The following is a 22,595-nucleotide window of genomic DNA, read 5'->3' on the forward strand; positions in this document are numbered from 1 at the left end:
AGAAAGAGGGTTTGATCTATATTCTGTTTTCCCCATTGGCTTACAGAACAGAATTTCCATTGATCCAGAATAAATTTAGATACATTCTATTGGTTCAGAAATTGATCTTATGTGAGTGCTGGCTTGTCTCCCATTAGGATGTTGCCAGGAAGAAATCAGTATCATCTTGTGATAAAGGAGGCATAGAAGGATCAATCCTAAAATACCTGTAAAAGAAAAGCCCCAAATCAAACTTTGCTGGAGAAAGCCCCACTCAGCTATGTTGATGTAACAAAGGGTTAAGTGATTGAATTCTGGAGGATCCCTGGGCAAGTCATCTTGCTTTGTTCTGCTTCAGAGATCTCATTAGTAAAATGGGGATAATTAAAATACATAATTCACAAGTTTGTTGTAAAGATTAAATACATGTACATATAAAGCATCTAGACGCTAATAAATGCTGAATACTCATCAGATATTATTGCTAATACACAGATCAGTGCAATAAGTAGAAGTATTTCCACAAGGGTAGGGGTAAAGGATGAGAGGATGGGAATTCTCACTTCTTCATCTCTAACTTGTCTCACCATTCTAATTGTATTATTTTTAATTTGTTCAGTTCCTTATGTAAAGCATTTACTGAAGGCCAGATGTGGGCTTAGCAATGTGAAAATATTGTAGGAGACCCACAAGGAAGAGCAAAATATATCAAGCATCATTTCCACCCCAGGGAGTGCCCCATCTGAAAGCAAGCTATTTCTAGGAATGTGTACTTCTCTGGTGCACTAGCTCAGGCAAGAGGAGAGCAGGGCTGGAATAAACTACGCTCTCGCAACAATCCAGGATGACATGAGAGCTTTTCAGGTAAGAGGGCATCAAAAGTCAAGTCAGAGAGTTTTGACCTAGTTGATAAGTTGGGGGAGGGAAAAGATGAGGAAACCAATGTGGCTGGGAACAGAAAGTTAAACTTGAGGTATTCTGTAGATTACATTGTTGTCAGGGCAAAGATTTCAGTGGTTGTTCATTGTAGAATTATAAAACATGGTTGTTAAAGTATTGAAATTTACCCACATGCAGTTATTAACCTGGATAACTTGTTCTACCCTCCCCCCAACAAAGGCCCAAAACTGAGAATTAAAGTGATAAAGGAGGCATATTTATTTATATTTATATTATATTTATATTTATATAATATATTTATTATATTATATTTATATTTATATTATATCTCAGTTTATTCCCAAACTGAGAATTAAAGATTAATATCAGCACCGCAGGGTATCTCCAGGATCAGCTACTCTAGTTCTGTGGCCAACTATTCTGATTGATGAGTTGGAAGATCACCCCAATTATTAGTATACAGAGGACCTCAAGGGCTCAACTGGTGGGATTGTGCTTTACTCTCGAGACCACAGAGATCCACTGGCAGTCACTGTCCTTAAAAATTCTCTTTATCCTATAAAGACACAACAAACCAATGCCTCCTGCCACAGTGGCATTTGTTGCATCCATCCTCAGAGAAGGTATATTTGCTCTCTCCCATGGGTTTTCCCCTTGACTCTCTGGATCCAATTAGCCATGTCACTGATGCCACACTGAGGTCCCAACATCAACACAGGACAATAGATGCTTACCTACCTTTCCCCATCCCAATTTGCCACTATAGAGCTTTAGTAGCCACCTCCCCCATCCATTACAAAGGATATTGGTGGCCACTCTGGATCTGACTCTGCCTTTGTACAAATTGTTGGTTTGTCCTCATAATCTCTCAACAACTTGTCTTGTGTGTTCTATTGTCTCCCCAACCTCAGGTTGCCCTTTACCACACTAGTTCCCTCGAAACTTCTTGATGACATCCCCTGTGGCTGAATTCCGTTCTAGTACCTGCCACTTTTATCTTGTCTTCTTACCTTCCTCTAGGTGCAGGGAGTGTATTTGTGGCGGCCTAACCTAATAGAGACAGGATGCATATAGTGGTTAGTATTCAACTGATACATCTGTTGTTGAGGAGGAGGACAGCACCAAGGAAATAGAAATGCACTCAGGAAAGGTTGGGGAAAGCTTCCTTGAGGACAAGTTGGAAATTGATTTCTGATACTTTTAAATTGAAAGAGGGAAGTACTCCTTGTTTTCTTTAAATAAGTCCAGGTAATTCTATCAAGGAGGCTGATTATATTGGAAATTTTGATTGATTCAGAAACATAATTATTTCAATTCAGAAACATACAAAATTACATTGGTTAAAAGCCATCATTTCCCTATCTTGTATTTAAACAAATTACAGGATTCTTTGTTCTCTTCCTTTTAGATAGCTATTGAGAGAAATCTGGATCTCCCAGCTGCTTGATTTGCTTCTTTTTTAGACTTAACACACAAAAACAGTGCTACTTCTTTTCACTCTAGTACTGTGGTGGGCTGAGGAGTTTGAAGTACAAGGTAGAGCTTTCTGGAAAATCCTTTGAAGAACCATTGAAAGGATGATCAGAAACCATGTCTGAGATAAACTGAGGTCCTAGAAAGAAGACAAAGGTGGGTCATGAGTTTGTTATTTGTTTATAAGCCTGAAATTTTCTGAATCTATCATTTTCTCCTCACAGCCTTAGTCACCTTCCCAACCCAGTTCCCACTACCTGGATTCTGTGTGAGCCTCTGTCTGCATTTTCAACTATACTTCCGTATTACCTCTCATTTCCCCCTATATCTTACTGCTACCCCAACCCAATTACAAACTCCTTAATGTGCCTTCCAATGTACCCAAAGCAGTGGTCCACAGATACTCCATGACAATTTGTTCATTGACATTTGCACTGATGGGAAATGATCCTTGTTGAAGGAAATGCCATCCAAGGAAAGTGGTTTTATATGTTGAGCCATCTTGGCCAAAAATGAAACGATAGCCTGCCTTACTGAAATAATATCCTACTATCTTTGTCTAAATGAATGACTGAAGGTGGGACTTTACACACCCATCACTTTAGAAAGTGAACATCAAAATTCAGGCAATTGCCAAGAGCCATAGCTGGGTGCTCCAGGGGAGAGTTTGTCCAGAGCAGGGGAGCATTCCAGTTGCTCACTCAAGTCTGAGGGCCAGACTCTCTATATCTGAATCCTGATTCTGCCACCAATTTTCAGAGTGCAATTGACAATGTTTTAAGATGTTCCCTTGTTTCATAGCAACCAACCAAAAGTGGTACTGAGAACAGAGTCCAAAAGATAGAAACTATTGTTGGTTGGTCCCCTTGCAGAAGGTAACTAGGACCCAGTCTTCTAACATCCAGAAACCTGCTTTCCTGTTACCCTTGTGAAACTATTTCAGCTCGCTATTTAACAAGATCTGCTTCAGTATGCTCATGTGCTTTGGGGATTATCACATATATGGATTTTAGCAAACACCCTCATTTTGTAGATGTAGGGGGGAAGGAAAAGTACTATGATCTAGGATCCAGGAGTCAGACTCTAATTTGACGTCTATCATTCAGCACATTAATTATTTTGGGAAATACTCATTTTGTTGTGTGTATTGACAATTTATTAGTTTGCATTGCTGCAAAATGAAAGGATATAGTGTAATACATAAGACTTATCTAAAAAGTTTACAGCAACTTTATTTAAAAAGACTAAAAGAAAAGAGCCTTGAAAACAACCCATGTCTATCCACACAAATGTTTTTATGATATATTGGTCTGCAATTTTCTTATTGTTGTTATATCTTGGTTAGGTTTTGGTATTGAAATTATACTGGCCGTAGAAAATGAGGTAGGCATTGATCCTTTCTCTTGACAAATATATGTAGTATCAGTTACTTTTTTTCTTCATTGTATGTTAGAATTCACAAGAGAAACTACTGTTTCTGTAACAAATGGCTAAAAATTTAGTGATTTAAGATAACACAAATTCATTGTATTATAGTTCTGGATGCTAGAAGCCTGAAATGAGTCTCATTAGGTTAAACTGAAGGAATAATCAAGGATGTAGTTCTTTTGGGGTAAAGCTTACAGGATACAATCTGTTTTCTTGCCTTTTCCAGCTTCTAAATGCTGCCTGCATTCTTTGGCTCAAGGTACATTTCATTTTCAAAGTCTGCAGTGACCAGTTGAGTATTTCTTAGGCGTTCTCTGACTCTGACCCATCAGCTTCTCTCTTTTATATCTAAGAATCCTTATGGTTATATTGCATTCATGTAGCTAACCCAAGATATTCTCTGTACTTTAGGTCAGCTGATTAGGAACAGCTGCTGCCACAATTTCCTTTTGCTACATAGTCACAAATTCTAGGGATGGAGCCATCTTTGGAAAGTCATTATTTTGAGTACCATGCTGTGTCAACCCAGATTTTTCTTTGTGGAATGGAGTTAATTTCTTTTCAAACAATTTCTTTAATAGATACACTACGCATTCTGTGTGTGTGTGTGTGTGTGTGTGTGTGTGTGTGTGTGTAGAACTGGGGTATAGGCCAGAAGTGTGGGGTGTGAAAGAAGTGTGGGGTGTGAAAAGACTCCTCAGAGACAGAGTAGGGAGAAGAACAGGCGGATTTAGTGAAATATACTGATACACTGCTAAGGGAACAGGAGAGGTCTGCTGCCCATATGTGTGTTAGCTCCCTGGCTGGGCATGGGACTCAGGCTATAGCCGTGATAGTGCTCAAACTTAAACCCTAGGCCTCCAGGGGGATCCCAGTTCTTCAATTTCCTCCATCAATTTTTGTAAGTTGTCATCTTCCCAAAATTCCTCCATTTTTACCTATATTCTCAGATTTGAGGGTTATTCATCGTATCCTCTTGCTATTATTTTAATGTGTGTAGGATCTGTGGTGATAAATTGTTTTCATTCCTAAATTAGTGATATGTGTCCTTTTCCTTTTTTATTTGATGTTTTTAGAGTTTGTCAACTTTGTTAAGCTTTTGCAAGAATCAGATTTGCTATGTTAATTTTCTGCCTACTTTTTATTTCATTAATTTTTATGCTTAACCTTCACTCTTCCCTTTTCTACTTTGGATTTGTTTTGCTCTCCTTTTTTCTAGTTTCTTAAGTTGAAACTCTAGGTAAGTGATTTTTAAGTCTGTCCAAGTACAGCTTTAACTACATATGGACAATTTTGATGTATTGTATTTCTGTTGTTTTTCAAAAAGTCATTAAATCCATTAGTTGCTGTGGATCTCCAGTCTCCTTAAAACTTTTCTTAAAAACTGGAATTTGAAATGGTGATATTTCTATATCCCAACAGGTTTTGGAATGGGAACATTCCCTTGAATTAAAAAATGAAAACAAAACAAAAACAAAAACTTAGCGCTAGACCAGAGGTCTTAATTCATGACTGTTATTTGCCCCCAATAATTTTTTTTTTTTAGAAAAAGAATTCTATAAACATTTCCAGTATGCTCCAGTTATTTGCCATCTAAATTCAAGTTGGTTAGAAATCACATCTTGAATAATCTATTACCTTCCTTCTAACTAGGGAAGAACAGTAAAAATCATCTTTAATAATGTCACCTGAATGCATCTGTTTCTAGCTTAGCTTGTACAGACTTTGTTTTTTCCTGGTACCTTTTTGAACTACTTCATTGTGCTAAATGGGGTGTATATGGGTTCCTAGAATATGTACTTGTTGGGAGGAAATGATGCAAAGTAAGGTCCATAGAGGACAGGACTTTCTGAGTCAGTAAGGTTTAAGGCAGGGAAAGCATGTGGGGCTGTACTTCGGCATCTGGGTTTTATCATGGTTCTGCCACATAAGGAGACGTGAGAGCAAATCCTTTCTTCTCTCTGTGTCTGCCCTGTCAACAGCATGGGTTGTGTGGCCCTCAACAGAGTGCTCACGTGAAAGTCCCTTGTGTGCTGGGATGACTAGTGCCTGGCATGGCTCTCTGGTTAACCTCCTCACCGATGATGGGCACCCATTTTTTCCAGGACATCTTGCTGTTCAGTCTTAACTCCATGTTCTGCTATCACTCTCTTGAAATTGTAAATAAATTTTAGCCAGAGGCCCCAAATTTTCACTTTGTACAAGGCTCCACAAATTCTGTAGCTGATCCTATTTACCTGGAAATCCCCTTAAAGACACACTTTTCCTTGAAGACAGTGAATTGGCAAGTATAGAGGGCATAGAAAGGCTCCAGGGGCAAAGCTCAGAAGTGGTTGCAGGCACAGTCAGGTGCAATGTGGGATGGTGTGTCACGTTTTTGTGCCTCGCTGAAACAACTTCCAGCAGTGCCTCCCCCGTCCCTAGACCTCCTTGTAAGGAGAATTTTTGGAAAGTTAAATCATATTTTCCCGGATATTCCTCACCACACACCTGCCCCAACAACTCCTCCAGTTCTCATTCACATCTAGCAACCCAAGAATCAACAGCACCCATATGGTGCAGCCTCTATAAATGAAAGCTCTTTTAATTAGTGATGGGATACCTCAAATAATTTCAGCAGATGCTTCCATTTCATGCAAACAGGCACACATCTTTGCAATTGGGCAATATTGTTCTAATTATATCATAGCCTGCAGCCCAACTGGGTATGTCTCCTAGACAGTCTTTCTGAGGGAGAGTGCGTGGGTTGGGGGAGATCTATTTTATTCACTCTCCCACACACACACTATCATATCTCCTTTCAATATTTAATGTTCGTTAGCTGTTTTTTTGTTTTGTCTTTTTTTTTTTTTTGCGATTTTTATTTCCAAGTGCTTCATATAGTCAGGAAAGGAGGGATGGGAGGGACATAATTACTTGGCACTAGAGTAGGTGAGGAGAGGAGACTCTAGGACTTTCCTTCTTTTTACAATTTCCTTAAAAAGAATGGGTCTTCTTCAAGGAGGCTGCAGAACAGACTGTGTGACGCAGAAATTCATTTCACTCGCCCCAATATCTCTGGCAGAGATGACGGGGCCGATTGCTATAATTAAAGATTCTCTAAGTTGTGGTGGGAGAGAGTGTGGTCTCAGAACAGACTGGGTCTGTATCTGGAGGCGTTCATATGGTTCTGAGTAGCTCTTGCCCACAGTGCCAGAGGGACCTGTGGGCGCGTCATGCTGGGAAGGTGTGTTGTCTGGGCCCATGGGAGACTAGTTGTGATGACTCACTGACTATTTCTGGTTCATCCTCCACCCTTTGAGCACATAGTAGGACTATGTTTCTGTCCTTCTTTGGGGTATTATGGGGTTGTGTGCTTTACTTAAGCCAGTGAAATATCAGTGGGCGTGACCTGTTCTCTTCTCAGTGGAAAACTTCAAGAACCAGGCTTCCTTCCACTACTGTGGTGGTCACGGAGGCACACATCCAGTGTCCCTGAGTGTTCAACCCCTGCAGAACCTTCCTACGTAACTAAGGCACTTTTGTCATGTTACGCTACCGTGATTTTTAGATTGTTAGTGCAGTATAAGCTGGCCTATACCGAATAATATAACAGCGACTAGTGCTAATCCAGGTTCACACTGAGAATTCCCACAGGGCCACTCTGAGCTCTGAGGAAAACAGCATTTCAGAAGGAGCAGTCTGGGGATTGACCATACCAAAACAAGTGAGAGAGGACCTATTGATTGACACCTCCAGAAGCACTTCTTTCCCACTCTGGAGCACAACGAACCATGAGGTTCTCCAGCTATTTTTAGGCAAGAAAGAGTAGCTAGACTCTGGAGCAGGAGGCACAGATAGGATGACTCAGTCAAGTTGAGGAATAGACTAAATGAAACTGTGGTTGAGGTTACCTCAGGAGAACCCAAAGTCCTCAGATAGATGTGGCAACTGGTCTTTCTGTGATCAAGAGCTGGTCCTAACCTCTGTTGGCTCAGCACTTGGGCCACACTGCAAAATACAGCTGGAAGATGCACCTGGGTGTCCCCATCATGCAGAAGGGACCCAAGGAAAGCATAGTTTGTTTCCCTTTCCTCTGGGTCATGTAGGTTCATGATTTCTTGGTGAATAATCTTCTAACCTAGAAGGTTCACTTGCCTTCCTGATTCTCCTGTGATGACCCCCACGTCCAAAAGCAAGTTCAAGACTAAATTTTTCCATTTCTGGAAAAACTGTCTGTCTCACTTTCCCTGGTATTGCTCTGGGAACAACCTTTTATGAAACCTCTGCTTGTAGAAAACATGACCTAGGCCTCAATCAATTGAGTAAGATGATTGCAAGATGGGGAGATTTGTGATCACTTTTGCCTCAAAAATGTTTTCACCAAAACAGAATATAAGCAAACATGAAAGAAAATAAGCAAGCAAGCAAGCTTCTTATTTTAAATCTCTTCTACCACATACTTCAATCTGCTTTATTACCAAGATAGTAAAAGTAATGGGGGTAAATTTGATAAAAGCAAGGAGACATGGTAACTTTTATTTTTAGTGACACATAACATATTTAAAATGATCTCTCAGAGAAAATAGTCAAGGCCAAGTCTCCCAGCCTGAGGGCTACTTGTTCTACCCACTGGCAGTAGGAGGCAGAGAGGAGGGGTCTTCAGCAACGTGGGCACCACCCACCTGCATCTGCGCCATCTTTTCTCCACAGTGACTCAGGTGTACTGACAAATTGCTGTAAAAAGGAGCCAGAAATCTCCTTCTGTCTTGCTTAGAGGCAAGGGACTGGATGGAAGTCATTCCACGATGAGTTCTCATGGGATTTTTCCAGGCTGAACGAATAATGCAGATTGGTACAAAAAGGCAGGAAATTATAGGATTTTGAACTTCCATGCATTTCCTGTCTGAGGTGGCACTCAAAGAAAATAAGTTACAGCCATTCTCAGGTAGTTAAAAATATTTGACATATGTGCAGATCACATGCATTAATGCTAATGGCTTCAGGACATCATTAGCAGAGCACTTATTTTGCACTTGTTCTCTGCCATTGGGTGCTCACTCTGGAGAGGCAAATATATTTCAAAACTGTAATTAGGATTGTGTTAGAGACCTGTACAGCTACTGTGACAGTGCCGATGGGACATAGGCCCTGACTCTTTGGATGAGTGGATCTCAAGCAGGATCTTCAAAGAAGTGAAAATTAAGATCTAGGGTGACAAAGCAGCATCCCTGGGGTGAGAGAGCTTTCCCCTGGCAGGACAGGGCAGTGGCAGGATGGGAAGCTGGAAAGGATCACATCAAGTGCAGAGGACAGAACGTGCCAGTGAGGGAGTACAGATTTCCTCTTGAAGCAGTGAGGAATGGAGGGAAAGACACAACAGGTGGATATGTCAGACCAAAGATGTCTGCTACAGAAGGAGACTGGCTGGAAACAGTCACATTGGAGGCAGTAACTCTGTAGAAAGCTTCTGTACTAAAGCAGGTGAGAGATGGCCTAAGGGCAGGGAAGTGGGCACAGAAAATCAGGGGAACTCAGTATGAAGGGTGAGCACACCCTCTATCTTGTGCTCTTTCTCGGGGAACAAGCATGCCCAAGCAGCCAGCAGCCTGCCTGTGTCCAGCTTGGAAGTGCTTCTCCATCACAGAAGCATCTGTGTGTGGGTTTGGGCTTCAGTCCAGTGACAATTGAATTGGTGGAAGTTTGTTTATTTATTTATTTGTTTGTTTGTTTATTTATTTATTTTACTTTATTTATTTATATATATTTTACACCATTGTTCATTTTTGTACAATATATGCTTTCTCCTCCCAGGTGTAGTCCCCATAAAATTCCCACCAGCATTCACCCGTGCACCATCACCATAGTCCCTTGTGCTCTTCCTCCCCTGTTTTTATCCCTTTCTCTCCCCCTCCCCTGCAGAGTCTCTCTGATTAGTAGTTGCCTGTTAATTTTGTTTTTTAATTATTATTATTTTTCCTGATCCCTTATTTGGTTTCCTGACATTCCTCCTATGAGTGAAACCATCCCCAATATTTTTCTTTTTCCTTCTCACTTATTTCACTGAGCATATCCCTTCTAGCTCCATTCATGTTGCTGCAAATGGCATGAGTTTATCTTTTTTTGATTGCTGAATAGTATTCCATTGTGTATATATACCACATTTTCTTGATCCAGTCATCTATTTTTGGGCATTTGGGTTGTTTCCATATCTTATCTATTGTAAATAGTGCTGCGGTAAACATAGGGGTACAAGTGTCCTTTTGAATTAATGTTTTTATGTTCTTAACTTTAAATGCCTTCTGGCCACTCAGTCTCTGAGCAGTGGCTTCCCCTGAGCTTAGAAGCAGGACCATGGTACTGAAGGAAGCAGTTTAAATATCAGAAAATGGTTCTCATCCAGATATGCCACAATTCTCCCTTTCTCTGGACCTCACTTTTTATTTCAGAGAAATGGGTGCACTCAGCTTCATGCTCTCAAAAGATGCTCTGAGTCTCAAGCTGCAGCATGCATTAGAATCTTCTTGGGCTTGTTAAAATACAGAAAATACAGTTGGCCAATCCCCACCCCAAGATTCTGATTCAGCAGATATGGCCCCTGAGAATTTGCGTTCCAATGAAATTCCCAGGCAACAGTGATGCCAGTGGTCAGGACCAAATTTTGCAAATCATTGTTTTCCATCACATTCTTCCAAATCATTTTTTAATCATACCCTATGGAGCACCCAGCCCTTTTAAACAGAAAGCAGGAGTATTATATTTCTAGTTGGCAAGTGGGTGATCCATATTGACTCTTGCACCAAAGTGCCAAGCATTGCTCTCTAGGCTGGTGGACCTGAAAGGAGTAGGCATAACTGGGAGAGGCTGGTATATGGGGGTGAAGTCAAGGCGGATATGAACTCTGAGCTCTCCTGCCCAGACCTGCAGATGTGCTTGGTGACTTTGCCTTGGCACGCTCCTTCATTCCCTAGTCAGTTTCCTCTCTCCTGATATGTGGGAAAATCAATGCCAGCAAGGTATTAGAAAAGCCATCGAATTGCCCTTACCTGCCACCAGGTGACACCTGATATTGATTTAGCTTATGAAAGTGATTCACAGGTTTGCGGAAGCCTGGAAAAGATCAAATGTTATGAGCTTTATGATCTCATCCTCCATCTCTGTTCTCAGCTAACACTAGAGGAGGTAATTGGGAAATAATAGACTGAAGAAGCTCTTTTGGTGTGCACACAAGGAGAACAAAATACAGGAGAATAATTTCATTGGGAGAGAAGGGATTTTAGTATGATTCGTTTTTATTTAGGGCAATTTTCTCTTTAAGAGAAATATCCTCCAGACTTGACCATTATAGAACAACAATTTTACCACAACCAGTAAATCAAAGGAAAAATTACTGTGGAGAAAAAAAATCACAGATGTTCCGATGGTTATATACCAAGCAGGTAGTGTAGAGCTGAGAAAGGCTGGCATCTGCCAGGGAGCCTGTGTTGGGGCTTCCCAGCCCTTTGGAGGGAAACTCTCCCTTTTTAGTGGCAGAAGTGCTGGGAATAAGACAAATATTTACTAGCTTGTGACTTCAGGCAATTTCCATCTTTCTGAGCCTTCATTTATAATGATAAATTATACACTTATTTGGTAGGGTTATTGTACAAACTGAAATAATAAAAAGCGATTTGTCCTGATAGCATTAGATTGGGATTGTTATTGTTAGGGCATCAGAAGTAATAGTGAAAACAACATCTGTTGCAGGAGGACAGAGTTCCCATTCACTGAACGCTGGGGGAACACGGTGACAAGTGGTCTCTACACCCTTTTGTCCCCTTGGACACATAGAGAGGCCATGTACCCCAGCTTCCTTTGCAGTTAGTTTAGAGCCATATGACAAAACTGTGACAATTAAGACACAGGTAGAATGATGTTACGATTTGGTTCCAGACTCACACAAACATTACAAAAGCTTCCAAACCTTCATCCTGGCTGCATTCAATTTGAGTTTTCATATGCCATGTGTTCAGCTGCAAGATGGAGGAAGGCTACGAGACCTGCATTACAACTTATGTGAATAATAAATAGACCATTTTATGTCAAGAGCAGGAGACTTGGAAGTTTATTTGTTACTGCAGCATTGCTTATACTATCTTGAAATGCACTAATGGCTACTATGTGTTAAATGGCAAATTAGACACATGAATAAATAATATAACCTTACTTAATCTTCAGAAAAACACTGTTGGCTTACTGTCCAACTCTACCCTGCAAACTTGATCTGTGTTTGTATACATTTGTACTACAGAAAGCTGAGGGAGTAGAGAAAGAAGGATTTCTAAAACTGGCTACTGTTTTGCCTAGCATTTATTTTTGTCTAGTATTTATTTTCCTTATTAGTAGAGGGTAGATGTGCCTTTATTTAACCATTAAGGAATTTCAATTTTAATTTTTAAATAAATTTTATTTTTATATTCCCCATACAATTGCAACCCCCTTATTTTGACCCCAATCCCTCCCCCCATAGAGTATCTCTGGTTCATAGTTTTTTGTTGATTTTGATTTTCACTTTCTTATAGTTATTCATTTTCCTGGTCCCTTATTTAAGTTTTCTAGATTCCTGCTATGAGTGAGACCATCCGGTATTTTTTTTTTTCTTTCTGGTTTATTTCGCTGAGCATGATCCCTTCCAGTGCCATCCATGTTGCTGCAAATTGCATGTGTTTATCTTTTTTGAAAGCTGAGTAATATTCCATGGTGTATATGTATCACATCTTCTTGATCCAGTCATCTATTTTCATGCAAGTACCATAATGGTATCTCTTGATAGTTCATGACTATTGGACCCTATTTCTAGACTGTTCTTTTTATCATTTGGTGTAAGCATTCTTTTCTCCTCTTACTTGGTTTGCCATATAGAATATCTTGAGTAAGATGAATATCACTTTTGCTTAAAATTTGATTGAATGTTGTTATTGGAAAGGCCTTTACTATTTCTATAAAATATCTTTCAAATACTATAGCCACCATATTTCACATTTACGTACTACATATGTGTTTATTTGTTCATGGTTTACTGCTCATATCCCCTCACCACTAGACTGTATGTATCTCACTACCTATAATTATAATTTTTGCAGATTCACATGCAGTTTGAAATACTACTACATACAAGAGAGGTCTCTTGTATGCTTTGCCTAGTTTCCCCATTTTTACAGAATTCTCATATGATCTCACATGCAAGATACTGACATTAATATAATCCATCAATATTTTTCTGATATCCCCCCTGGTCTTTTTTGTACTCACGTATGTGTGCAAATAAATTCAGTACAATTTTATTATTTCTGTATGTTTGTTTGTCTATCACCCCAACAGAGATACCAAACATTTCTGATGCCACAAAGATTACTGCTGTAGGCCTTTTATAACTGGGCTTGTTTCCCTTCTATATTCCACCCCTGCAACCCACCATCTATTCTCTGTCTCTAACATTTTGTAATTTCAAAACCATTATGTAAATGGAACCATACAGCATGTAATCATACCAAATATAATCAGACAGTTTGGGACTGGCTTTTTTTAATAACATTCACATAACATAAAATTAACCATTTTAAAATGTACAATCCAGTAGTATTTAGTATATTCACAATGTACAACCATCACCTCTGCTAAGATCCAGAAAAATTGTCTTCACTCCAAATGGAAACACATAACTATTATGCCCTCACTAGCTTTCTCCCTTCAACAGAACCCCTTGCAAATAACAATCTGTTTTATGTCTCTATGAATTTACCTATTCTGGATATTTTGTGTAAACAGAATCCTACAATATATGACCTTTTGTATCAGCTTCTTTCACTTAGCATAATGATTTCGAGGTTCAACCATGTTGTAGCATATACCAGCACTTTCTTTTTATGCTTGACTAGTATTTTCATTGTATTCAATGAAATGGCTGGACCACATTTTTGTGTATCCATTTATTAGTTGATGGACATTTGGGTTATTTCCACCTTTTGGCCATTATGAATAATGCTGCCAGGAACATCTGTGCACATGTTTTGTTTGAGAACGTTTTTCAATTCTCTAGGTATATACTTATGAATGGAACTGCTGAGTCAATTCTAGTCAGTTTAATTTTTTGAAGAACTGTCACATTCTTTTCTACAGCTACTATGAGACTTCACATTGCACCAACAATATAGAAACACTACAAATTCTCTACGTTTTCACCAACACTTGTTATTTTCTACTTCTCGACAATAGTTATATTAGAGGGTGTGAAGTAGCATCTCATGGTTTTGATGTGTACTTCTCTAATGGCTAGTGACTCTGAGCATCTTTTCCTGTGCTTGTTGGTCATTTGTGTATCTTATTTAGAAATATTCAACTCTTTTTTCCATTTCTAAATTGAATCAGTTGCCATATTGTTGATGACTTCTTTATAATAATCTGGACATATATGATCTGAAAACATGTAGGTTGTTTTTTCACTTTGTAGTGTATTTTGTAGTACAAAATGTTTATTTTGATGAAGTCTAATTTGTAGATTTTTTCTTTTATTGTTTTTTGCATGCGTCATATCTCATAAACCATTGCCAAATCCAAGGTTATGAAAATTATCCCTAAAGATTTTCTATATTTTTGGCCTGACACCTTCTTTGACATCAAAATAAGCAGTATGTTATCTCTCCTTTTGAGCTCTGCTTCTACGCTTCCATCGTCTCTCTCTGACTCTGATCCCTCCCTCTTCTTATAGCGGACCCTTGCAATTACATTGTTTCCCAAGCATAATACAAGATCATTTCCCCACAGCAAGACCTTTCACTTAATCACATCTTCAGAATCTCCCCTGTAAAATGATAAATTCACAAGTTCAGGGGATTAAGATCTGTTTGTCCTTGAGCACCTATTATTTAGCTAACCACACTGGCACCAGAGTTTGCCATTTCCATTGAGGTGTGAAAACCTTCATAATAAATCATTCAGATCTCTTTGTCTTCTCCATTTTGCATAATTATTGTCTTGAGCATAAGACGCTGTTATGATTTTGGTTCAATAACCTATTGAGATTTATAAAGCTCATGAAGAGAAAGCCTATTTTATGTACCCAAATTTCTGCTCTTTCCATTCTTCTTTCCTGAAACCCCAAGATTCATTCTTTTTTTTTTTTTTTCATTTTCTTCAGTTTGAAGAAATTTCTTTAGCCAATCTTTGAGAATATGTTTGCTAGTGATACAGTTTTAAAAATTTCCTTTGTCTGAGAATGTTATTTCCCCTTCATTCCTGGAAGAGAGTTTCAGCAGATAATTAATTTGCAACTCACACTTCTTTCCTTTCAGTACTTCTTTCTGTCCTTCCTGGCTTCAGATGAGAAACCCACTGTCTTTCAAATGGGTGTTCCATACAGGTAATGTGTTCTATCTCTCTGACTGTTTTCAAGATATTTTTTTCTTTATCTTTATTATTTTTTTAAGTTTGATTTTGGTGTTTTGGCATGATTTTTTTTTTGAGTTTATTCCTTTTGGGGGTTTACTTAGCTTCTTGGATCTGTAAGTTTATATCTTCCACCAAATTTGGTAAGTTTTCAGCTATTATTTCTCCAAAGACTCAGCCCCATTGTCTTTCTCCTCTACATCTGGGATGATGGTCTCCCATTTAGGCTTATTATGCAGGCATTAGCCTACTTCTATAGGCTGTGGTTGCAAAGGCAGGTTAATTTTCAAAGTATTTCAGGTGTTATTTTTGTCTACTTAGTATGTCTGGTATCACTGGATTCCACTAGTGGTGTTGCCTGGGAAAAACGCTTTGCCAGGGCTATCTTGTATGGCTAAGTAAGGAAAGGGCTAATCTCGATGGCTAAGTAAGGAAAGAATATACTCGATACCCCCCGGCTAATACTTCCTCACCTGCACTTCTTCATCCACTTCCCATCCCCAGGTGTCTCTGAATGTAGGGGGAAAGTTTGGGCTCTTGGGGACACAGAGCCTTCACAGATCAGGCCAGCTGCTGTAACTGCATCTCTGGCTTCACTGACCACTGCATATGTCTCTTTGTGGAAAAGGGAAACTTCAGATAATGGGGACCTGGCTGCTGATTCTGATGGGGTTCCCAATCAATTCTCCTTGCCAGTGGTGTTGTACTCACCTAATGTTTTCAGAGGGACCCCCACTGGATCTCTGTGAAGAATGAATCCATTGTCTTCTATTGCTAGGTTGAGGGTGGGGAGATGCCACATCAGAGTTTTCCCCCCTTGTTGGGTAAGGGGTGCAAGAAGCCCACCTCTGTGTTGTTGCTCTAGTCTTGAAGTCTCACATCTTTTACCTTTCTCTTCCTACCATTCAGAATTCTTTGATTGTTTCTTGCTCCATTTATAGGGATTATATTTGTGCTTAGCAAGGACAAGTCAGGAAAAATAATCTTACAACTATGTAAGTCACTAGAAGTGACTACCATTTTTCTCTAATAATTTCCTCATCTTAAATGACTATAGTAGCTCATTCTGGAAGTCCTAATAAATGTATTTTTATTCTTTCTTTTTATTCTTTCTTCCTTCACTTAAAAATAATGTTTATGGCCTCCCTGGTGGCACAAGGGGTTAAATCCCAGCACTATGAAGCAATCAGCAGTCACTGCAGCACAAGTTTGATCCCCACCCAGGGAGCTGACCCACATGGTGCAGCAGACCTCTCCTGTCTTTCCTGCTGCTCCCCTCAGCAGTGTATTTCAGTCAATCTGCCTGTTCTGCTCACTACTCTGTCTCTGGTGAAGCCTCTCATCCCTCCTCCACCCTGGCCTACACCCCAGCTCTTGTATGCATAAATAAATAAAATAAATTTGAAAAAAATGTTTGCTCTTTTAGTTTCAATCTCTGGCTTTTTGCTATGGAAGTTTTCCTTATCTTACCATTTGCTGTTCTGGTTTGCATTAATGTTTATTCTATTGTTTTGATGCCATGCTTTTTGATTTTTATCTCAAAATTTCAAATCAGAAGCATTTTTCTCCCCCTCTGATTGCTACTTTTAAACGCTTCCTCAAATAATGCTAAGAATACAAGTAAGTAGTATAGTTTTTAAGTTACTTTCTTTTCCTTTCTTTCTTCTCCCCCTTGATTTCTTGAATATGTTCTTGTTTGGTTCATTTTGGCTTTCTCTTCCATGTTGCTGATTTTCCTACAGTCCTCAAGATCCCAGCTGCCTTTTCATATTTATGAATGATAAACAAGGCTGTTTGGTAGGGATGGCACTTGAGGAAGACTTTGCCTCTGTCTATAAGGCCTAGGGGGCAGACTGATGTTGAGTTTGGTAGACAAGCAGGTGTATACTTCCCCCCACTGCCTAAATACATTGGATTTGACCCTTGTCACAGCACTTTATTGTGTTTTACTCTTGAGTGAAACTGCCATCATTTCCGTTAATCTGAGATACCCAGTCTTTCTTTTTCACTTTCCCTACATCCATATCATGAGCCATGGGTTCTGCCAAGTAAGTACCTTCCTATAGCCAGGAAGGTACCAAGTCAACTCACTTGGATGATAGACAATAACCTAGTAGATGCCATTGGTGGGTCCTCTCCCTGTGGTTTAAATGAGTGGATTCTTGGGAATATTATAGAACTTCTGCTGATATGAATTTTCATCTAAAATATGAAAGACAATAAAACTCACTAATTTTAATATATGGACTGTCATTCCTGAGGTAGAATAAGAGTTCCTTAATCTGCTTGTTTGCTTGTTTTATTGTCTTGTGATGAATTGCATTTTATGTCTTCTTCTTCTTGGTTAAAGAGATTTATGGATAATATATTACATTAAAAAAATCTAATCTTTGCAAAATGGTTAAGTGATTAAAAATTCTGGTCTAGAAAATATGAATCAAAGAGAATTTTGAAATGTCAACACTAGTAAACAATTGCAGAATAGCAAAGTCAATACTTCTATCTTTCATTCATTATAATATGTGATGGAAATAGTGGTAACTTCAGAGATCTGTTGATAATTTGTCCCCTAAAGTTTAAAACTATTATGAAGACAACTTGTAAACTGAATTATTCATGATCATTAGTGATTAATCTCACCCAAATATGAATTGTGTTGAAATATGTTCTAAGTAGTGTATGTGTGTATAGTGTGTGTATATATATACACACACATATATATATACTTTATAAATAAATTTACCTAAATTTTGGGTGAGTGCTTGCTTTTTTAAATGATAAGCATGTGACTCAAACTGGGAGACCCTGTGGGGCTCCCCAAAAAGTAGAGTGTACCCACTAGAGTTAGAAAATTCTCCCTCATGGTTTCAAATGGGAACTATCCAGTCACATCTGTATTCTATTTCCCATAAAATTTTTTATCATTTCTGCTCCTTTGATGACCCTGTTCCTTATATTTAAGTCCTGCCACGGATTTATTCTTTTTGTTTTGTCAAATGTCAGTGACACTTTGTGCTATCCTGCAGGGAGACGGGACAATGCATATACATAGACCATCATCCCAAATCTGAAGCTCAAAGGTCGCTATTGAGCTTGGAGAACAAGAAATTCTCCAGTGGATGTCTTCTCTATCAATTGTATTTTCTTTTCATTTTCTGTTGGTATTTATTGAAACAAAAGTTAAAACAAACAAAAGCAGCCTGACTCAGGAGTCAGGCGATAGAACAAGCTTAGATTTTGTTGTTCAGCAGAAAACTCCTGGGTCCTGATGTGAGTCCGCCATCCAAGGGGACGGTAAGACTGATGGCGAGAAGGGCAAGTTATTATTATCATCAAGTGGTGTTTAAAGGGAAAATGGGAAAGGCAATTTTTTTCCCCTCTAGAAAAATTCTTCTACCAGTAGAAGGCTAAGGTCAGAATCAGAACCAAGCTTCCCTCTCCCACCTCTATTTAGACCAAGTAAGTCACCTTCTGGTGCCCTTCCTTGCTAAGGTCCTTGGAGGCCCCTGGGCTTACCTTTAATGAGGGAGGCTGTTCTCCACAACAAAAGCCTCTATGGCTTAACTTTATGGTACATACATTCCCTCCTAATATATCATATGGCACATTCAACACAAGAATGAATTTAAATTAATTGGGTTTGAGATTCCTTTTTGGAGAGTTTCATGAGGCCTTTTGAAATAACAGCAGTGTCATGAACAGACTGGGAAGCAGACATTGAATACAGAAAGTATGCCAGAGGAAGATACAGTCGTCAAAAAGGTATTTTTCCTCCTACAGTGACAGGTGGCTCTGACAGGTCTGGTTTGTCAGCAGGCAGACACATGAAGATGAGAGGATCAGAAATGAAAGATGCCAGTGAAAATAATTCCGTCCATGGCTGTGAAGTGATCATGACATTGCTGTGTCATAACATGCTGAAGACAGGATCAAAATGAAATCTCTCAACCTTTAGAAGAAATTTCCACCTGATAAGGCTCTGTCCCCAGCCCTTTCTGTATTTGCTGGTGTACCCTATTGATGAGTGGAACGGAGCAGGTCTGAGGAGATGATCTGCCCACGTCCACGGAATTCTGGAGTCTGGAGGCTGCTTTAGGTTGAGTGTGGTTTCCATGCTGTGTCCCTGACTTAGAGAATGGGCTCAGAGAGACTGGGTGCTGGAAGCTGCTGGGTGGGGTCAGTTATAGTATATGGGGCCCAGCACCAGGAAGAGATCAACCTCCTGCCTCCGGATGCACAAGTAGCTTGATGTGGTGGTCTATTTGTGTTAAAGTCTTTTCCACCTTCTAATGGCTGCAGATAGTGAAAAAGGTGTTCATTTTCTTAGGAAAGAAGGTCTTAAGAGAAATAGTCTCTCCTCAAAACTTTGGAAATAGATGATGGCCACTGTAGTTTCCTTCCCTGTGTTCGATAGCTGGGAAAATAGCTAGTCATGGAGTCCTGAATTACTTTACCTAGACACAGGGATGCTTTGTCCATCAACCAGACATGATAATGGAAACACAACTTTCTGCTGAGTTTGACTTGAGGTAGGCTGGCAAAGAGCCTGAGAGGAGATTCTGCGTATTAAGTTCAGAATGTGGGTGGACGTAGGAGTCAAGGACTGCAGTGGAGAAAGATGGGTTCACTCCTGGATGGGTCCCCGATCCCTGCTCCTTTATGGCATCTATATGAATCTGTTTCCCAAGATTTTTCTGAACATTTGGGAAAACAACTGTATGTTAAACATAGCCTGTACCCAATCATTGTGGCAATGAATTTCTAAGCTCACCATCTATAGCAGGTAGAAGTGCTTAAATATCTGCTCTTTTACTTTACTGTTGTGGGGGCTGGAGAAAGATTTATATTCATTTGAACATAGCCTATTTTTGGAAAACCTGGTAAGTCCTCATGCTTGTTTCCTATTGGTAACTGTAGGCTATAAATTCTAGTTTAGGTATTCATCAAGTCATCATTTGAATTGTCCGTTAAAAAAAGTGGAATCTTCTTCAAAACTCCATATATATGGCAATAAATGTATAGCATAGATCTTCAAGGATAAATAGACTATTAGAGAAGCAGCAACAAAATGTTTGAAAGCTGGATTGCAGGTGTACAAACCTCATTTGACCTTAACATAAAGAAAATGGAATCTGAAGACCACAGTGGGGAGCGTCGAAAAGCAAACCAGTTTCCAACCTCAAACTCTCAAAAGGCTCAGCAATCACTGTTCCTGGAATCTTTGGGAGTGGAAATTAAAGTCAGGATGAATGTATCTCTTTAGACCCCTTTTACTCCAAGAAGGTAGACTTCTGTCCCTTTTCCATCCTTCCGGAAGGCTTATTTTATGGAAAGAGAAGAGAGGGTTTCTGTTTGAGGGGATCAGGCCCATGTGAAGAAAGGTCAGTGTATGTAAAAAAGGGGGATTGCATGCAAGTTTATTTACTGAACAACAAGACCACCAGCTCCCTTTCATACTCTGCTCCCCAAATGCTGACATCCAGATCTTAACTTCCAGGGAGAAGAGCAGAAGAATCTTCAATCCTATGTACTCTGACCAGCTTAGGAATACATACCTAAAGATAATGGAACTGATGTTTCCCAAAGAAAAATTCAACCAGAACCCCACTGCGTGACATCCACTCCAGAGAAGCTTTAGCAAGTTGCATAGAGCTGCCAATCAGAACTTCAGTTTCCTAATGTGAAACATAAGCAATCAAGGGTGACCAGAAAATGGAAGAAGTCCTCAAACTTAAAACATAGAGACCCAAACAAGTAAGAAGATATGTAACTTGGAGAAAATGTAAGAATAGGAAAATCTGAAACAAATCAACCCTACCATGAATATAATCTGACAAGTAATAGAAGATATTCTCTCCATGAAACAAAAAAAGAAGAGGCTCTAAATGTTAACATTTGGGGGACAAATATATAATCTTGAAGGTCAAAAAGATGATGATAAAAGTGGAAAATGCAATAATAGGATTATTGGGAATAACAGGAAGATAGAGTTAGAGAGAAAGTGAACATAAAGAAGAGATATAACGGAGGAGAAATCACAGAGCATTTTAGGAATGTCTCAGAAATTCAAAATCTAAATAATAGGAATTTGCAAAAGAAAGAACAGTTAAAATAGGAGATATTTATCTATAAAGAAATTAAAGAACTTTCTAAGTTGAAGGGCATGTTGCCCAGAATTTAAAACTTAGTGCCCGGCAGAAAAATAGAACCACATCACCCTTATTACCAAAATCATCATCATCTTCATCAACCTCCCCCTCCTCCTCATCCTCATATATAAAAGTGAACAAATACATGTGATTTTTATGGTATTGGACAAAACGCAGAGCAGAATTGTAAGCCTTGAGAGAGGGAAATATGAACTGGTCCCAAGCACATCAGGTTTTTTCTTTATACTTTTCTACCATAGTGCAGAGACCTGGCGCCAGGTGGACCATTCTTACACTGAACTGAGGAGGCAGGTATTAGAGTTTGAGACTGCTGACATAGATTGTAAGAACATCTGTGAGAAACCAGAGCTAGAACCAGGAATGCCCAGCAGGGAGCAGCTGCTACAGGACAAAAGCCAAGCTGAATGAGATAGAAGAGGCCCTGCAGTGACAGGACACTACAAGCTGGAGAAGAGCCCTTGCTGCATCTCTGTAATATTCAGATAAGACCCTCAAAGACCACATCTTAGCTATAAAGGTCATATATATTATAAGTAAGAAGAACTAGGTATTAACATAGACACAAAATCTCAGCAAATTGGATCCAACATTGTATAAAAATAGTAATATATTGACCAGTGAGATTATACCTGGAATGCAACTTGGTTTAGCATTTTTAAAATAGTATAATTTACTTTTTAATAAAATAAAAGGAAGTTTGATTACTTCAATAGATATAGAAAAATATTTGAAAAATATTTTGAAAAAAATCAACAACTATTCATGATAAAAATTCTCAGAAGCTAGGAATAGATGGAAAATATCCTTGACCTGATAAAGAACATTTAGAAAAAAAAAATCCTTCAGCTAAACATTGTGTTTAATACTTGCCATCTAAAATTAGTATCAAAGCAAGGATAGTCTCTCTCATTAACCTTATTCAACATGGTGTTGGAGGTTGTAGCCATTGTAATTAGGCAAGATATAGAAATGAAGCTACAGAGTTTATGAACCAATAATTAAACCTGTCATTATTCACAGTCAACAAAATTCTTGAGTAGGAAACCTTAAAGAATACCACAAAACCCTACAGAACCTTATTCATGAAATTGGCAAAGTACAATATATGTTCCACCTTAGTGTTTGTTACCTTAATAAATGACATCTCTACTCAGTCTTGAACAGAAACCTGGAAGTCTTTCCTGACTGTTCCTCTCTGTCAAGTACCACATCCACCAACCATCAAATTCTGGCAGTTCTCTC

General features: G+C 39.1%; 1 long non-coding RNA gene across 3 annotated transcripts in view; it reads left to right on the plus strand.

Moving 5' to 3' along the window:
- Positions 1–22,595, plus strand: part of LOC119256939 (uncharacterized) — a 58,550-nt gene that overhangs the window by 25,415 nt on the left and 10,540 nt on the right. For 2 of the 3 annotated variants that reach the window (XR_008553956.1, XR_005127930.2), the window contains 2 exons: positions 599–843; positions 2,383–2,508. This is a non-coding gene — a long non-coding RNA (uncharacterized LOC119256939). Of the gene's footprint in view, positions 1–598; positions 844–2,382; positions 2,509–20,680; positions 20,706–22,595 lie in introns of those variants that run through there. The other variant, XR_008553957.1, reaches the window with a different exon arrangement.

This window comes from Talpa occidentalis, unplaced genomic scaffold, assembly GCF_014898055.3.
Source record: "Talpa occidentalis isolate TD23 unplaced genomic scaffold, MPIMG_talOcc4v2.1 talOcc4.4, whole genome shotgun sequence".
In the NCBI taxonomy this organism is placed as follows: Eukaryota; Metazoa; Chordata; class Mammalia; order Eulipotyphla; family Talpidae; genus Talpa; species Talpa occidentalis.